The sequence below is a fragment of the Silene latifolia genome, chromosome Y (assembly GCF_048544455.1).
Source record: "Silene latifolia isolate original U9 population chromosome Y, ASM4854445v1, whole genome shotgun sequence".
NCBI classification, from domain to species: domain Eukaryota; kingdom Viridiplantae; phylum Streptophyta; class Magnoliopsida; order Caryophyllales; family Caryophyllaceae; genus Silene; species Silene latifolia.
Genome location: NC_133538.1, coordinates 221,609,551 through 221,625,001, shown reverse-complemented (window position 1 = coordinate 221,625,001; position 15,451 = coordinate 221,609,551). Strand labels below are relative to the sequence as shown.

The following is a 15,451-nucleotide window of genomic DNA, read 5'->3' as shown; positions in this document are numbered from 1 at the left end:
TGGCTATCTTTTTGCATTTGAGTGAAAAATTCTTGTTGATTCTTTTGCATTTGGAGGACCGCTTTTTGGACATCAAAACCTTGTCATTTTGGTGATTGTATGGATTTTGATTTTCGTAACCTTGGTTTTGATTGTAAAAGGGTCTTTGATTTTGGTTTCTCATGGGTGGTAGAGTGTATGTTGTTTGAGGGTTTTAAACATTTTGGCTTTTGTATGAGAGATTTGGATGGAATTTGGTGTTTTCATTGTAAAAGTTGGAATAAGGGGTACCACTCTTGTATGCTTGGAAAGCATTCACTTGTTCATTTGTTCCCCTACATTCACCTTGGTCATGTCCCAAAGTTCCACAATTCTCACATATCCCACTTGGGATTGATGAGGATGCCGTCATAGCATTAACATGATGCTTTGATGATTTTGAGTTTTCCTCAAGTCTAGCCATAGCTTGTTCAAACTTCAAGTTGATTGTGTCAATGTGAGCACTAAGTTGAGCACCCAATTGAGTAACGGAGTCCACTTCATGCTTTCCTCCTCTAGTAGCATTGCGAGGTCTACTATATTGTGAGTTATGGACCGCCATTTCCTCAATCTTGTTCCATGTTTGATTGTCATCAACTTCGGTGAACATTCCATTTGATCCCATATTGAGAATGTTCCTAGAATCTTCATATAAACCATTCCAAAATTGTTGTACCAAAAACCATTCGCTAAGTCCATGGTGAGGACATGAGCGACAAATTCCCTTGAACCGCTCCCAAGCATCATACAAAGACTCTTCATCCCTTTGCTTAAAACCCGTAATTTGAGCTCTTAGCATGTTAGTCTTTTCCGGTGGGTAGAATTTTTTGTAGAAAGCTAGAGCCAACTTCTTCCAAGAATCTATTCCAAGGGTGGCCTTATCAAGGCCCTTCAACCATTGCATCGCGGTGCCGATTAAGGAAAAAGGAAATAAGACCCATCTAATTTGGTCTTGAGTCACGCCCGTTTGAGAGATAGCATCACAATAGTCGCAAAAGGTTTCCATATGAGAATGAGGGTCCTCACTAGGCATCCCCCCCGAATTGGCTCCTCTCAACTAATTGGATGAAGGCGGACTTGGCAATAAAATTTCCGGTTAGATGTTGCGGTGTAGGAGTACCATTTGGTAGATTCCCCTCGGTGGGTACGGAGTGTGACGAGAATTTAGGCATTGTAGGTGGATTTTGTGGGGTATTGTGTAATGGGTTTTCTTCTCCTTCTATTGCGAAAGGATTGACAAACTCACTAGTGGGTTGAACAACTTCACTAATACCTCTTAAATTCCTCCTAACAAGTCTCCTATTGTTCGTCAAGGTTCTTTCGATTTCACGGTCAAAAGGTAACAAATCACCTTGTAACCTTCTAGACATGCAAAATATCAAACAACTCGAAAACAATTAGAACAAACCTTGAGGAGTTTTACTTCCTCAAGGCGAAGAAAGACACAACTAATAACAATAAAAAGAAATCTAAATCAAACAAACACCGTCCCCTGAAGAACGGCGCCATTTTTGATGCGATCCCGCTAAGTGTTCACAAATTAAGATGTGGTCGTTGGGTCACGGTCGAATCAAAACACAATTTATAGCTTCACAAACAACTCTACAATTAGTAAAGAGGCAAGTAAAGGTCGGATCCCAAGGGACGGGTATTGAAATGAGATTTCTATTGCAACTAGTGGTGTCTAAGGGGTGTCACAAATTGGGTTGATGTAGAAGGTCACTAAACTAAGATAGCAATGAAAATAAACAAGCAAGATGAATTAAAGGGGTGTAAACAATTGATTAAAGGCACTAGGGTGTCATGGGATCATAGGGGAATCATGGGATATGATCATACAAACATGTTCTCAAATTATAAGCAAGCAATTATTGTTGTGATGGATTGAGTTGGGTTATATCTTACAATCCTAGGAAAGTTTGGGTCCCGTAGCCGAATCGATTAGATTGTACAACACCTACAAGTCGACTTAATCTTCCCTACTCAACAACATGCATGGTCTAATGAGACTCGAGTTGGGTTATGTCTTACAAGTCTCATTGAAAAGATAGGATATGATAGTAAATGCAAGGATTCATAGGCTTAACATTTCATCAAATATAACATGTGCATGAGTTGAGATCAAAACAAGCAAGCAAATAAAACATGAAAGCATATTAATTTAAGAATGAATCATTCCCCATGTTGGTTTCCCCTAATCACCCATTAACCCTAGCTAAGAGACTACTCACTCATTATCATGTTGATCATGCTAGCAAGGTTGTCAATCATACCAACAATATGAAACATGATGAATAAATGAAAGTAATTAACAATAATTAAAAAGGGATTAAGAGATTATACCTACTAATGATTCCAATAATAAAGCAAAGATAAAAGAAGTACTTGAATGCTTGATTGAGAGGTTGTCAATCTCCCAACAATAACCCAAATAATCTTCAATTACCCAAAATAAAGGATGAACAAAAGAGAGATTAAAGAACTAAAACTTGGATTAAAACTTGATTAATACTTGATTACAATATTAAAGAGAGATTTGATTGATATTAACTACACTAATTATTGATAAGAAGAACATGCTCCTCTAATTAGACTAATGGGATATTTATAGTGGAAATTAGGGAGGATGCATTAGGGTTAACTAAGGGATAAACTAGTAATTACACTTTTTAGATTGAGCAAGGAGGAGCTGGTATTTTCCGAGAGAAGGGCTTCTTTCTACGTAGCTTGGAGAAGACAATCCGTGCTGTGCTGGAATCCGGGCGGAATAGGGTCGGGACGGGCGGATTCTGGCATTGGAATCCGAGCGGATTCAAGGGAATCCGGACGGATTGTGGAGGGGGAATCCGAGCGGATTAAGGCAAAGCCGCTCGGATTGTCTTCTTTGCAGACGGACGGATTGGTGACAATCCGCTCGGATTGTCGATCGGAACAAATCTTCTTCTTTTCTTCCCTTTTCTTCATAAATTCCTTGGGGATTTCCTTGGGGACTCAAGGATCCTTTCTCAACTTTGCTCTTCTACTATAATATGTACAAAGGCCTTCTAATCTTGTCTCTCCTTGATGCTTGGTCATTGAATTCGATCAATTTAGTCTCGTTTTGCCATGAAAATGCAAGATTCTTACTCCTTTCCTACCAAGGGATCAAAATCTCAAAGAATATGCAAAACAAAGAACTAAAGATAAGAAATGACCCAAATAGGCACTAAAAAGCATGGGAACAAGGCTAATTCGGGGGCTAAATATGCGCCAATTATGGTCACATCATTACCAAGGTAAAAAGAGAACATTCCACTTGGGCGAGCGTGGCTCTAATGAACAAGGGATTCATCGGTGTTCCTAATTGGTAAGGCTAATCTCAATTTTATTTATGTGAGAGATCTTGTCAGTTTAGTCATAAATTCCCTATAAGTGAACTAATTCGGTTAATGAAAATGACGTGAATTGACAATCGCGAAAATAAAATGCATGTGAATGGCGATTTTGGCATGCGGGAAAAACAAAAGCAAGCAAGCATATGAATAATCCTAGTATGGCCTCCTAGTTAATAAAAACTAGACTATTACATATCGGAAACCAACTCCTTGGTCCCTTGCCTCTTCATTCCAAAAGTGGCTCCTTCTTGGATAATTTGGAACACCTTTCCAAAAATAGACTCCGTCTCGATGTAAATCCATCTTTTGGAAACGCCGGTAAGAATAACTATTACAATTGAATTACATAGCTATTCCTATTATACATTAATTAATAAAATAACTAAAACTATTAATTAATTACAAACCGACAATATGAGATCGTATTTAAATTACAAACAAATCGTGATTCCCATTCATTTCGGTAATAATGATTAAAATAAACTAGGCCATACCAGGTACAACAAAATAAATACTTTAAATAAATGACAATAATTCATTTAACATAAATAAATATACTTAAAATGCTGTAAAATGATGACAAAATCGCCCTATCTTACAATCGTTGGTATCTTGCTCGGTTTTGTGGATTTAATCGATTTTTAACTTGTTAAAATCAATAATCAACTCTTAAATCTTATTTAAGTCCAAACTAATTGTCCAAGCTGTTTTGGACCTTAAAATTAGTCCTCACTAATTTGATGATGAATAATTAGTTTGATTTGGTGATATTTGCTAATTTAATTAGTAAAATCATAACTTTTAAGTAATAAATTCAAAATAATTGAAAATATTACCACTAAAACCAATAAACATCAAAATAAGGTGAAAATACATTTTAAATTTAACTTTTAACTTTTAAATCATATTTTTAAATGTACATAAATTTATCAAGGGTAGGAACAAATGTTTCGAGTATATGATTAATTTATTTCACTTTATCGACTTTTATCTCATAAAATAAATAAACATGCAAAACTTCAAACCAACTTTTGAAATTTTACATAGAATCTGTAGAAAATATGCATGAAACACCATAAAAATTTCATGACCCGAATCAAATTTTAACTATTTTTAGTTAACTCTTAACCAAAATACGGCATTTTTGACTCGGTTTTCTACCAAATATCATTAAAAATAGCAAAATAACTTCACAAATCACCAAATTTTACCATAAACCTTATGAGATTAGTTGGTATGCATGCCCAAAAAATTTCGTGCTAAAACCTCTTCTAAGATAATTTTTGAGTTTTTCAAATTATCTCATAATTTGTTTAATATGCTTAAAATCAACAAGCAAATTACAAGCCTACCTCTGATACCACTTGAAAGATCATAGATCCTAATTAGAATCTCTAATTAAAAATCAAATTATCTCATAATTAGTATTTGTGTGATCTATGTAACATGCATGCTAATATAAAAGCATAATAATAAAGATTAAGGAAAAACAATATCCTTACATTGATTTTGATGGTAAAAATGGGCACATCAAGATCTCCTATCTTGATTGTTCTTGAGCTAAATAAAAATGGATGATCCTCCTAGTAAAAACCTTCAAAGAGAAAGTCTCCTTCAAGTAGCACCCAAGAACAAAGCACCCAATAATCTAACAAATACTAACTAGATATTTGTTAAATTTACCCTTGATAATATGTAAATAATACTAATACACTTAGTATATATTTTTTGTTTACTAACAACTTAGTAAAATGATATTATTAGTTTTAGAGAGAAAGACCAACAAATTTAATTCACATGCAAAAGTATGCAAGTGAGTAGTGTGTAAAAATGAACAACATTTTGGTCTATATGGAGGGAGTGGCCGGGTGAGAGAGGGTGGAGTGAGGGATTGGATTTTCTTATTATTGTCCAATCCTTTATCATATGCAAAAGGAACAAAAGATAACTTATGGAAGAATATAAAGCAAAGTGAAATGATTATGTTTATAATCATCCACTACACTCTATTTTACACGGTCCAATGCCCCATTTACGGGTCCATTTTGGTTCTAATATTTGTCGCACAAATATGTGTGTATCTCTACACATATTATTTATGTACTAATATTAATCACATTAATTAATTAGTACAATTTTAGTGAATTAACAATTAATTAACTAAAATCCGTCTCATAAAATTTATTATTTAATTATCACATATTTAAATAATAACTGTCGCGCCACGAGTTCGCAACTCGAAATCTCTCTAAAAATAATTGACTAACCTTTTAGTCTATAAATCAAGGGACTAAATAAATTGTATCATATACAATTAATTCGTTGTCAATTGGGGTTCGTTCCTTTAGGTGTGACCGAAAGGGGTCAGTTGATCACCGCCGTCTCACGACAATAACGTCAAACTCTAGTCAGCCAACCATTATTGTTTTACGTTAATCAACTGACAAGGATCAAATAATAAATATCATGATGATATTGCTTTAATGAGATTTATTATGTAAACGCACTATTGTGGAGGACACTAACTCCGACACTTAGATCCTTGCTTGCCAGGCTTCTGCCGCCTTTGTTATTTCCGCAGTATCCATCATGTATGTCCTCAATAACTTGTTTGGCTTCATGAGGCTCCAGCCATATCAGATAAGGTCCAGCCTGAGACTTTTTAAACAAGGTGTTATTTATAATGGTATAGGTGGATGCTTTAATTCTAAAGGCCCTTGCTTCATGCATGTCTTTGGGTTCGATCCCCTGTAAGAACCAGTCATAGTATGGTTTGGTCCGGGAGTTCGTGTCCTCAGTGACGGGACAAATTTGGTCAGGTTTTGTAATGGTCGGTTCGAGCAGGTGAACAATAGGTATCTTATCAAATATAGCAGGGCTGAAATTTGATCGCAGGCTGGCTAGGACATCAGCCTGGGTGTTTAAGTCTCTTGGTATTTGATCAATGTCAAATGAAATAAACTTTTTGCAATGGTTTTTGGCATAGTCTAAATAAAGAACCATTTTGGAATCCTTTGCAGCGTAGGTTCCTTTGACTTGACTGTAAATTAAAAGTGAGTCTGTTTTTACCTTGAGATTTTGCACGCCAAGATCTATACATACCTTAAGTCCGGCTATCAGGGCTTCAAATTCAGCTTCATTGTTTGTTACCTTAACTTCACAACTGATTTCCTGAGCTATTAAATCCCCCTGTGGTGATTTTAGTACTAATTCTAGGCCAGTTCCTCTCATGTTGGTTGCTCCATCTACGTGTAAGGTCCATTCCTGGCCCAATTTTTGGGTGTCTAGTTGATTGACCTCTTTTATGAGGTTTGGTTCTAGGTTGGGACTGAAATCAGCCACAAAGTCTGCTAAAGCTTGGGATTTAATTGTTGTCCTAGGTTCAAAGGTTATTTCATAAGTACTTAGTTGTACCGACCATTTTGCCATTCTACTTGAAAGTTCAGGTTTTCTAAGGACAGATTTGATAGGCAGATTGGTCCTGACTATTATTTGGTGACTGTCAAAGTAAGGTCTGAGTTTTGTCAGGATACAATTAATGTAAGTACGTATTTTTCAAGTAATTCATACCTTGTTTCTGCATCCAGGAGACATTTATTTACATAATAGACGGGGTGATGTTGGCCTTCAACCTCCATGGTCAGGACTGCACTTACTGCCGTCTCAGTGACTGATAGGTAGACCGTCAGGGGTTCTCCTTTGTTAGGTTTGGCCAGTAGTGGAGAAGTAGCCAGGTAAGTCAATAATTCATGGAAGACGGTTTCATTTTCAGGCATCCATTTGAACAACTTGTTCTTCCTGAGAAGGTCATTGAAGGATCTGCATCTTTCAGATGATCTGGATATGAATCTATTTAGGGCTTCAACTCTTCCTGTTACTCTCTGGAAATCTTTGACTAACTTAGGAGATTCTAACTCTAGGATGGCTTTTATTTGTTCTAGGATGGCTTCAATCCCTCTTTTTGTCACCATGTATCCTAGGAATTTGCCTGATGACACTCCAAAGTGGCATTTGGAGGGGTTGAGCTTCATATTGAATTCTTCCAGGATTTTGAAGGCTACTTCGAGGTCCTTCACATGATCTTTTGCCTTCTTTGATTTGACCAACATGTAATCTATGTATACCTCCATTGTGTCGCCAATTTGGTCTTTGAACATCATGTTAACGAGGTGTTGGTAGGTTGCCCCTGCAATTTTCAGGCCAAAGGGCATTGCTATGTAGCAATATATGCCCCTTTCCGTGATGAATGCAGTATTTTCCCCATCAGCTGGGTGCATTTTGATCTGGTTGAATCCACTTAAGTCATCCATAAATGTTAGTAGTTCATGCCCAGATGTAGCATCTACCATTACATCAATGTGAGGGAGTGGGAATGGGTCTTTTGGATAGGCTTTGTTGAGATCTATGTAGTCTACACAGACCCTTCATTTGCCATTATTCTTTTACACCACCACCACGTTGGCCAGTGATTCACGGTACATTACTTCTCTGATCATTCCCATGTCTAAGAGTTTGTCCACTTCTTCATTAATGATTGTACTACGTTCAGGGGCAAACTTTCTCCTTTTCTACTGTACAGGCTTAAAGGAAGTGTCGATATTGAGTTTATGGGTAATAATATTAGCATCAATGCCAGTCATATCAAAATAGGACCAGGCAACATAAAAAGACTTTTTCTTGAGAAAAATTACTAGTTCTGGTCTGACATTATCGTTTTTCGTGTGCGTGAGACTTCGCTTTAATAAGTTTGGTTAGGATTTATTTAGACTTTAGACAGTTACTTTGGGTTTTGCGCAATTTCGGGCGCGTTATTATGTGTATTTGCAGGTTCATAGACCATACTAGCTCAATTTATTGGGCTAATTCGAAGAAAATCAGAACTTACAGCAGGTTTCACAGTCGATCGACTGCCTCCTATGGTCGATCGACTGGGCTGCGAATTCCAAGAGCTTCTGTTCCTGTTCACTCTGGTCGATCGACTGGGTGATGTGGTTGATCGGCCATGTTCGCTGTTTTACCTGTTTTCGATCATTCCCCTGCTGTGTTTGGTCGATTTGCGGAGTTGAGGGAGTCTTTTCTCCACTTTATTCTCCAACTCACTTCTGTTTTCTTCTGTTTCTTTATTTTACACAAAATTTTGCGTTTAATAAATTGTTTTATCGGAATTACGCGCGGTATTTTCTGTCCTTTCAGGTATTTATTGGTAGCACTGCTGGCTACTGAAACCTCCAAGCTCACCCTGGTTTGGGGAGGTTTTTTTTTGCTGCGCATAAAGTCTTGTGAGTTTCCGAGTCCTTTTCATGTCTTTTTAATTAATTTTAACGCAAAATCCCATTTCCCTTTTACTTCATTACATGATTTTGCACAATGGGGACATTGTGTGATTTGGTTTGGGGAAGGGTTTTGCGTTGCATTTCATTTGCTTGCATTCACGTTTACATTTTGTCTTGCATTGTTGTTTATTTTCCCTTATAAATACAAAAATTAAAAAAAAAATTGAAAATTTTCAAAATTTCAAAAAAAATATCATGTTTATTTTAGCATATAGGTTGAGTCGGAACGGTAGTATTTCAATGATGACATTGCATTTGTAGCTGTTTATGTCTAAGCCTTGCTTAATTGACATGTTATTGGTAGAATCATGTGCATAGTCTACGAGTTTTCGTTATATTTCTTGCTGAACTTGAGACTTGACTTAAATTTTGGCAAACTACTTATATTCTGAGGTTTAGAGCTTATAACTGGTGTCATTCATGACCAGTTTATCTAGGATTGTGAGTAGTTACTCCTTGCATATCATGTATCATTAATTTGCACATTTATGAAATTCAATTGCTTTTTGCCTGCATACATTCGGGTTAGTGGTTGGTGTCACATGCAGGGAGGTGCTTACGATTTCCCCTTAATTAATTTTACCCATTGGACTCCACATTAGCAAAATTTGCCTGTTGACCCTTAGCTACATCCAAATTTAGCATGCCTTGTCAAGCTAGTTTAGATTGTTTTGCGGTATATAATTTATTGTGCCAAGTTTGGTTTGTATCCAGTGATTTGGAGTTGGTATTTAATGAAGAAAGGGAGGATGAAAAAAAAAAAAAAGAAAAAAAAGCGTGAAAGAAAAAAAAAAAAAGAGAAAGAGAAGTTGAAAAAAGAAAAATTCGAAAAAATGATGGAAAGAAAGATTGAAAAAAAAGAGATGTTGTTTGATGAGACGGTTTCTGCTCCTATGTTCTATCTTATATCATTTGAGGAGTATTTTCAGTTCGGTTTGGTGAGTTTTGTGCCAAATGAAGGGCACGTGCTTAATTCATAATCGGATGAGAAATGGATGTTGTCTTATGGTTTTGTTTAGGTATTAGCTTGATCACCTATACCTCCACATTCCCATAAATATTTTGCCTTTTCTTACCCATTGCCTCACTTTACTATATTTTTGTAAGCCCTCGGTTGTCGCAGGACCTTGTTTGGTTGGAATGTATGTACGGTAGTTTGAATTGTCTATCATATTAGTTGCATGCATGATTATGTGGGTCGTAGTCTAGGTGACCGGCTATTTCTCGTCCTCTCTTACATATATATGCTTACCCTTTGCTTCATGAGAGAAGAGTGACCCGTGAGAGTCCAATTTTAAAGGTCTTGCAAGGTCGACGGTTCAGCTTTATTTTTAATGGCTATATAACTCGTTTGCATGATTCATATTACTAATTGATTGTTAGTTGTTGCATTAAAATGGTTTAGGATTTACATGTTGCATTTTGCTCTGAGATTGAACTCTTTCCATTAGGTTTTAGGATCGAGTCTAGTTCTTGCTTGGGGACAAGCAAGGGTTTGGTTTGGGGAAGTTTGATGTGTGTCTAATATATGATGTTTTGCACCTCATTTCACACGAATTTCAGAGCTCAATTGAGTAGTTTATGCTACTATTTCCCTTGTTTCGTGTATTTCTTCCTTTTTGTGTGATATTGCAGAAATATGAAGATTTCAGCGGAAAATGAGCCAAATCCGTCCCTAAGTGTTTAGCATTGCATTTGACATGGAGTAAAGACTCGGGAAGCAAACTTGGTGCGCATTTCAAGGCCTGAAAGACATATTTGCGAGCGTTTAGAAGCCAACTACCAGCTACAGTGGTCTATAGACTGACCTACATGGTCTATAGACTGTCAAAATGCTTCTCGACATTGCAGCCTGCTTCAGATGGCAATATCTCGAGTTCTAGAGCTGATAACCGAGTGATTCCAATTGGAGGTGAAAGCTTATCCTCTTAGATTTCGAACGCCGCATAGAACGCCTTATTTGACCAAGTAACGAAGAAATGGCAGCTGTTTTAAGATCGGTGCACGCTGCCGGAATCGTCAGAATGCAATTCTGTACAGCGCATGTGGTCGATCGACTGGTCCAAGTGGTCGATCGACCACCCCACGAGCAGTTGCGCAAGTTAAAAGATCTAGAATTCCAAAGCCTATTGTGATTAGGTTTAGGAATAGAGGTTACGCAGGATTATTCCTATATAACATAACCTTAGTTTTCAAAATAAGGATCCAGTTTTTATCATTCAGTTCTTAAATACAATTCATCATTCATTAGTTTAGATTAATTTTCCGTCAATAAAGTTCTCTTTTGCATTGGGTTGCTCTTTTCTTTGCAATTCCTCTTCACGGTATTCTTTGTTCTTTCGTTAAATTTCATTGCTTTTATTCTTTCGTAGTTAGAATTGCTAGTTAGATTTCCCAAAGCCGAATTTATCGTTTTATGTCAATTAATTATTTAGTAAATTTAATTATGAATTCAATTGCTTTAGTTGTTAATCTTGCTGTTATTATTATCATCGTTATGAGTAGGTAAACACCCTTTGCTAAGATGTAGGGGATCTATGGCGTAGATGGCAGTAGAATAGGTAACCCCGCATTAGGGCTTGGTCGAGCGACTGGCTTAACTAGTCGATCGACTGAGCCGGTTTGTCGATCGACTGGGGTAGCTGGTCGATCGACTGAGTTCGTGTTTGATTAGCATTGTTTGATTCGTTAAGTGCAATATCTAGCAATGAGACCGAGAGGAGACTTGTTAGATGCTTAGTTTTGACCAACCCGTAGATTGAGAGATAGGGAAGGGCATTAATTAATGAATTAAGACACTAAATTACTGAGATCGAGAGATAATGTAATTTAGGCTTTAGGAATCACTAATCGGGGCGAGAGCTAGCATTAGTGAGACTTAGGGACTGGTAACATAGGCCGAAAGGAGCTACTAGTTAACTTGGACCGAGAGGACTTGTTTTACCCATCCTACACGACCGTATTTCGGACTTACCTAGGGTTATGTGCCATCGCAACTATAGTGAACCGACCGTCTTAGCATTTCCCTTATCATTGTTTACGTCCTTATTTACGTTTAATTACTTATTTAGTTTATGTTTTAGACTTACCCATAATTCATATCAAAACCCCCCTCACTGTTACCGTTAAGACTAGAATTGAAAGCAACTATAAATTCCCTTCCTCCATGTGGTTCGACCCTCACTACCACTTGCTAGTTGTAGTTTGGTTTTATAAATATTATTTTTGATACTCACTTCGACAGGTGATGTAGAGTGGTGTCGTCGGGTCACATCCAATCAAACACATTTATAATACTCAACATACAACTAGTTAGCGGTAAGTCGAGGTCGATCCATGGGACGGTGTGCTTTGGGTTCTAAGTCTATCTATCTCAATTTATGCTAGTGTCACAATTTGTTTGGGTTTGTAGTTGTGTCTAGACTAATGCAAGCAATAAAGTATAACAAGCAACGAAATAAAGGATGTAAACAAATGGTTAAAAGTTCTAGGATATCATGGGGTCATAGGGGATTCATGGTATTGATCATACAAACATGTTTACAAAGTTGCAAGCAATTAATGTTGTGGAGAAACCGAGTTGGTTTATATCTTACGGTTCTTAGGAAGAGTTGGGTCCCGGAGCCGAATCGATTAGATTGTACAACACCTACAAGTCGACTTACTTTCCTCCTATTCAACTTCTATGCATGGTCTAACAAGACTCGAGTTGGTTTATATCTTACAAGTCAAGTTTAGTAGATAAGATATGGTAAAAATGCAAGTATTCATAGGCTTAGCATTTCATCAAACATAACATGTGCATAAAGTTGACATCACAACAAGCAAGCAATTTAATCATGAAAACATATTAGATTAAGCATGAATCAATCCCATGTTGGTTTCCCTTAATTACCCACTAATTCTAGCTAAGTAACCACTCACTCATCATCATGGGAAACATGTCATTAATGGTGTCAATCATCACAACAAGTATAAACATGATAATAGAATGAAGAAATGAACAATAAAGATTAAAGAGTAAAAGAATTATACCAAACTTGAGGTGATCCAAATAATAATGCAAAGAATAATAGAAGAACTTGATGATTGATGGAAGGTTGTCAATCTCCCAATAATAACCCAATAATCTTCAATTACCCAATAATAAACTTGAATAATAAACTTGAACAATAATTAAGGAGAAATTAATGTGTAATTTGTGCAAAGATTAAAGAGAAATCTATTCTAATATACTCCTAATCTAATCTAAAGAAGGATTGATTTAACCTAATGAAAACTTGTTAAAAGGATCCCCCTTTGATTATTTACAAGTGGGGTATTTATAGTAGAAATTAGGTGGATGCATTAGGGTTAACTAAGGGCTAAACTAGTAATTACACTTTTTAAATGGAGCAGGGAGAAGCCGGTATTTCTTGAATGAAGGGAGTCTTTCTCAGATCTTTGAAGAACACGAAAATGTGCTGGGCTGGAATCCGAGCGGAATGATGTGAAGACGGGCGGATTGGCGAAGAGGGAGACGGGCGGATTGGAATGAAGACGCACGGATTCCGTGTGTTCTGGACGGCCGGATTCCAGAGAATCCGCTCGGGTTGGTCCTCAGTTTTCGTTTTATCTTGCATTCTTCCCTTTCCTTCACTTCCATTTTATTCTTGTAAGCTTGGTCTTTAGTTCTTGCTTCCTCCTCATACTAATCCATCAAATATCGTCAAATAGCTTCCGAATATGCACGAAAGACGGGAATTTCCGCCTTATTATCTCCTTTTCTACAAAACATATGAAATGCGATAGAAAAGCAAATAGGAAGGTTTTGGCGGATAAAATGGCCATGTAATGCTATAATAGTATGCAAAATAGGCTCAATTAGGGGACTAAATGTGCGCAAATAATGGTCACATCAAATATCCCCAAACCGAACCTTTACTCGTCCCGAGTAAAGAGGTGACTAAAACTAGACCTTTATTTAATCTATCCTACTAATATAGCTGATATGAGACAATTAGCGGGTCTCACTCCGCCCCTTCAACTCACAACAAGACAACCATGAGGTAGGATGCCTTCTTGCAAGGCAAGGTGGGTCTTGCCAAAATGGCGACACATCCAATCATTAGGCACACAAAATCAAGTAATGGATGCATCTACAAAAGAATAGCCACTTTCCTCATCTAAGTGGCGGAAATTATCTACAAGGGAAGCAATTCAAGGGTACACACTCCTTCATAGATACAATTTCTTCAAATTACTAAGCCTAGAAGGATACCAATAAATCACCTCCAAGTTGTGTCAAGCTAGGGTACCTTTGTCCTCAATCGTTAAATGCTTTTGTCAAGAGTAGACTCCCTATGGCGTAAGAAACACTGGAGGATCGCGGAATTCCCCCTCTTGCCTAGACAAGAAGAAGGGTCGTCCCCTCTCTACCATGCACAAAAATGGATACGATGGATAAAGGGATCGATAGATATTTGAGTTTCATTCGGGAGTTTGCTTTGTTTTTGTTTTCCCTCCAATTTCATTGTGGCATTTGACATTTAAGAACACTTTCTTTTGCCATTTCTTTTTGATTTTTGGCAATTCAACACTTTGACAACTTTCTTTGCATTTCTTTTTGAACATTTTCAAAGTCACCCCATATGTAGTGAGGGTGCCTTATATTTGAAGCTTTAAGAGTCTATTTTTGCTCCTCTTTTCATTTGATGCATTTTTGCAAACTTTCTTTCACTTTTCATTTCATTGAACTCAAATTGATGTCTTTTTGTGCCCATTCCCTTTGATGACAAAAGTATATGGTAGAACATGGATTATGGATGGATGCATGATTTCAAGGGTCACCTTGGAATAAACGGTAGCCAAGGAGTTATCACACCACAAGGTACTCTTGACTAAGCCTTAAACCATGGGTCAAAGGATACTAGCATGACACATCCTAGGGTGTTTTACAAGTATTCTAACAAGCAAAGTCTTAAGAAGAAAAAGCATCTACTAGGGCCTATATACACTTGTCAAGCTTCCCAAGTAGACGGTTTCGCAAAATTTTTCTAACATGCAAACTACATGCCATGATGCAACTACCATATAAACATCCTAATGCATATGATTCTACCAACTAATATGACATATAAACAAAATGCAAGTCCTAAGTTCACATGGTTATACCGCATCAATCAAAATAAAGCCACATAGTCATTAACATATAGAGGAAAAGGAGATTGGAAAGGTCATAGCATGCGGTCTTCAATATCCTCATGTCTCGGATGTGGCGTAGTCAATCAATGTGAAGAAGGATGAACAAACACAATATATACAATAATATATACATGACTACACTACAAAGGAAATGAACTTGTTTTTAGATTTCTAATTTTCAAATTTTTATGGTTTTTGATTTTATGAAATTAAAAGACATATTTTTGTGATTTTTTTGAAATTTTTCAATTTTTATGCATTTTTGGAATATAAATTCCCATCCCCCACTTTATTTTGGACATTGTCCTCAATGTACATGTAGGAGTAGGAATAAAAAAGAAAGTACATGTTTATTTGGATTTTTGAATTTTTTGGAATAAAGTACAAATGCAATGATATGATATGAATGAATGCATGCTCTAACTAAATGCAATTCTATATGACATATATAACAAATGAATGCAATCTAAACTATACTATATGATGCATGATTTCTAGTAAACTATGGTCACTTATGATCAAACCTCCCCAAACCGATTTAAA

The 15,451-nt window shown here is 36.7% G+C and overlaps 1 non-coding gene across 1 annotated transcript; it reads left to right on the top strand.

The window, feature by feature from the left end:
* The first annotated feature begins 710 nt into the window (after positions 1 to 710).
* Positions 711 to 817, top strand: LOC141634750 (small nucleolar RNA R71). Its single transcript, XR_012539474.1, has one exon. It is a non-coding gene; the product is annotated as a small nucleolar RNA R71 (small nucleolar RNA).
* Positions 818 to 15,451: the final 14,634 nt, after the last annotated feature.